Source organism: Nomascus leucogenys, chromosome 18 (genome assembly GCF_006542625.1).
Source record: "Nomascus leucogenys isolate Asia chromosome 18, Asia_NLE_v1, whole genome shotgun sequence".
NCBI lineage: Eukaryota > Metazoa > Chordata > Mammalia > Primates > Hylobatidae > Nomascus > Nomascus leucogenys.
Genome location: NC_044398.1, coordinates 41,125,242 through 41,129,531, shown reverse-complemented (window position 1 = coordinate 41,129,531; position 4,290 = coordinate 41,125,242). Strand labels below are relative to the sequence as shown.

At 45.6% G+C, this 4,290-nt stretch overlaps 1 long non-coding RNA gene across 1 annotated transcript; it reads left to right on the top strand.

Annotated features, from left to right (window-relative positions):
• Window positions 1-975: 975 nt before the first annotated feature.
• Window positions 976-2,321, top strand: LOC115831284. The gene is made up of 2 exons (XR_004026806.1): window positions 976-1,293; window positions 2,031-2,321. It is a non-coding gene; the product is annotated as an uncharacterized LOC115831284 (long non-coding RNA).
• The last annotated feature ends 1,969 nt before the right edge of the window (window positions 2,322-4,290 follow it).

Sequence of the window (4,290 nt, the reverse complement as noted above, 5' to 3'; positions counted from 1 at the left end):
AGAGGGCCTAAAACTTTAAATCTGAGGAACATGTGTTTTCTAAAAGCCAGGTCCCTTGCCAATATATCCGGATCTTTATCTTGGAGAGTTTACCTAATCAGACAACACCGAGGAGTAAAATCTATACTTTAGAGGAACTGGCACCGTCAAGAAACTCACAGAGTACCCATGTGTCTGGGTCAAGGGGAGTCCTCCACCTCCACCCGCGTGGGAAGGATTGCTCCGTCAGTCAGCTGAATTCCTGAGAATCACGGGGTCCACGGCTTTCAGTTGCATCTGTGGGGAGGTGCCTTCCCTTGTGAATGGGTCCTGTGTCAAGAGTCTCGTGGACACCACTGAGGCCCTGGAGCTGAGTAGTGGGCAGATCAATCAGAGATTCAAGTCCTCAGTCCAGAGGGCTGGCTCCAAAGGACATGCAGTCAGCCAGATATGGAAGAAGCGGAAAGGCTTCTGTCAAGGGAAACAGCCTTTCGTGGACTGCAGGAAGCTCAGAGAAGCCAAGGAACGCTACTCCCAGACTACAGGGAGCCGTTCTGTAGACATGCAGTGGAGACAGATGTGAATAGAGCATCCCACCAATAGCCGTCTCCGCCCATTTTTAGGAAATGGATCTCCTCTTCAATGCTGTGGTTGGTGTAGGTCTGTTTGACCCCCGAGGTACTCAGATCTGCTTGCCTCTGAAGTCTGTGAAAGCAATAACCAGCTCTTCCTTGATCTGACTGGGGAGCTGAGGGGACTCAAAGGAAACCAGTAGAAAGCTTCAAAGTGACGGAGACAGGGGCTGAGGGAGAAACGATGCCAGCATTGACTACTGAGGCTCCTTGGGCAGCTTCGCCAGGCCTGCCCGGGCTTCATTCACTTGGCCCCGACAAGGCTGGGTGAGAGGGGGCATTCTTGCTCCTCATCAAGGCCTGCACGTGTTAGAGACTCTAGAACATGGAATGTTCCTCTCTCAGCAAGGGATGGCTGGGAATGTGATTCCAGAGGGCACTGTGACCTCGCCAGCCACAGGGGGAAGAACCCCATGTCCTGAGCGTGCTCTTTGAGGAGGAGGTTCTGACAGAGTAGGAAGTGGGCTGTGGGGCATGCTGTTCCCACTTCACCACAGTGAAAGCCTGCCAGGAAACACATCCCGGAAATGGGATCTACTCTAGAAAATACAAAGAAGGTGAGACAGATAGAATCAAGGAACTAAAGGTAAACAGACCATGGGACCAAACCACTGAGAGTCAAGAAAATGCCGTTTTGAAAGAACATAAGGACAAAAGACTAAACTTTGAAGGTTATTGAGAGGTAAAATATACAAGCAAAATAAGCCAAAGGAATTAGAGTAGATAAAAGTGAGAGCTGTTAAAGACCAATAAACTCAATAGATAATGAAAATAAAAACACTTATTATCCACAATAGTATATTAGTTAAATTATGATAGATTATATGTGGTGAAATGATAATATATCTCTGAACATAGTGTTCCAGAAAGACCAGCAATGAGCAATACATAATATGTTCTTGGCATAGTACATGATAAAAGTAAACATAGTACAATTCCAACCTAAATATATATATATACATATGTGTGTAGACAAATATCATTAAGTATTTATAGAAGTATGTGTGTGTGTCCATGCAAATGTGCACACATAGATACAAATATAAAAGAATATAAAAGGAAATATAGCAAAGTGCTAACAGTGGTTAACTCTGGCATTATTACTAATTACTAATTTTAAAAAGAATAGTACTTTCTAAAAACTTTTTACAATGATTCCGAATTACTTTTATTGCTTGAAAAAAAAAGTTTTTCAAAATTTTTACAAAAAAGTAAAAACATGTCTTAAATATATATCTATGGATAAATGAAGTTTTGTGTTGTTTAAAGTTATTCTACTAGAGAAATTTAATTTTTACTTAGATGTTACAGACGGAGAAATACTTCAAATGATATTCTTTATATAATATGAGGATATAATGTTCATTTACTCCTTAGAAGGTATGTATTCCACATTAGTTCATGCACACTTTTGCCCAGGTACTGGGAAGGTAACAAACCAGACAGACACCTGTCCTCCATGGTCTCATGTGGCCGTGGGAGCTGATCACTGCATATGCATAGACACGAACGGAACAAGGACTGCCGCGCCTACCTGAGGGCGGAAGATGGAGCATGAGGATTAAAAACTACCCATGGGGTATTGTGCTTGTTCCTTATTATAGACAAACTAATCTGTACGTCAAACCCCCACAACAGGCAATTTACCCATGTAAAATAACCTGCGCTTGTACCCCTTGAGCCGAAAATAAAAGTTGTAAAGAAAAAAAATCTATCTTCTAAAGATTACACAGTAGTTGGGAGAAATACACAATCAGTAAAGAGCATGCCCAGTGGTGAGAAGGGCAAAAAAAAAAAAAAAAGAGAGCAAAAGGGATGGTTGGTTCTAGGAATCTGCTGTAATTTTAAATAATCAAATGGTAAAGAACAAGTCCCCAAGAAGGTGACTTTTGGGAAAGACCTGGAGGAGGTGATGGCGCCATCCTGTGGACAGGTGTGCAAAGGCATCCAGGCAGGTGAGCCAGTGCCTCACATGGCCAAGGAGGCAGGAGGCCGGTGTGCCCCATGGAGTAGGGGGAGGGGAGTAGATGAGGGCAAAACGTGACTTTGGCTATGACTGTGAGCAAGCTAGGAGGTCTGGAGGGCCATACGCTGAGAAAAATACAGCAAAGGGTATAGCTGGCCAGGTCTGCGCGTGCCCAAATGCACCTGCTTGCCTCCCCAGGACCCTCTTTCAGCACCATCGAAGTATGCAGCTCAGGGCTCCAACTCACACTTTAGCTAAGGGAGATGCAAGTTGCTGGGGGCTTATCATCATGTGTTTCCATAAAATATCATAGTCAGTCAAAGTAAAATCAAATTCAAATCACACAATTTGGAGGAACAAAATCTGTTAAAAAGGACTTGAACAAAGATTGAGGCATCGTAAGTGGGAAGCTTGAAGCAGCCATGAGGCTGACTAAGCACACATTGCCAGGAAGCAAGTAGGGGGCTCAGAGTCTCAAGGTCTAGGATGTTGTGAAGCTGATGCCTTTTAGGTGACATCCAGGACACTGAGTTAAAGGCAGCAGGTCGTCCAACCCAACCATCACCATGAAAGTTTCCTAAAATGGGTTGTGTGGCAGCCTTACCACAGCCAAAGCAGGACAGACTATTCTTTGACCAGAAGCTTCTGAGAGAAGCAGAGTTGAGTTGCCCCGAGGCCTAGACACAGGTAGCATGGCTGGGTGGGGAGGTCCAGGGTGGCCATGGCTCTGGGTTTGGGAATCACCCTGGGGTCATGACCTTAGTCGGTTAGTTTGATGGAGCATCTTTATCCAAAGATGTGGTGCTGCCTCTTCTCAGTGCATTTCATGGTCACATATTCCCAGCAGACCCAGAGTGAAAGGGAGCTCTACAGCAAGCACAGGACACACTGAACTCCAGACTTCCATGCCCGGTGGCCTCCTCACTGCAGCTTCGCCAGGGAAGGAAACTACTCCAACCTCAGGAGAACACAGGGGCCACTGCCCATTCCCAAGAATGACACAGAGCTGGATTGGGGAAGGCTTCCCTGCCAACATCAGCATCTGCCATGCAAGCGGGGACTCTTCTGGCCAGCTTGGCTGCTAGGTTCAGCAGAGTACAACGAGATGGACCCCTCAATGTAAATTCCCTCTGGTCTGAATGGAATGTAGCTCTCTCAAGAGGGAGCCTGGGAAACCTGGAGGGACTGAGGACCTAGAGAAATCTGTGTGATTATTTCCATTTTTGGTCTCCATCATCAGGAGATTGAGGTTTCAGTTTTTAAAATATGCTCTTTAGTCTTTCTCCAGCCATTATTGATGGAGAGCTTGTTAGGTCTAAAAAATGAGAGTTCTTGGGATTATAGATTGAATCATGGATGAAACCTCTTAACAAAGAGGCTATCCTGATACATTCTTCTAGGATAAACCCTCAGCCCAGTCTTACTTTCCCAGTTTCTGAGAACTATTTCAGGGAAAGTCCCTGCTTCTGTGCACAGAGTTAACCAGTGCTACTGTTCTGGTGGTCGGGGCCAGTTGAGCGACTGTGTTATCAGTGGAGCCGCTCTCTTTATTGTGCAGAAACAGACGCTTTCTGCCTATGGAGGAAGAAAGGGGACCATGGCTGAGTGGTGCAGAGAAGCGCAGCCTCAGCTCGCTGGCCGGGCCCTGACTGTCGGGTCAACACCAACAGTTCGTGGTGAAAGTGATACTTGACACCTTTCCTGAGGAGCTCA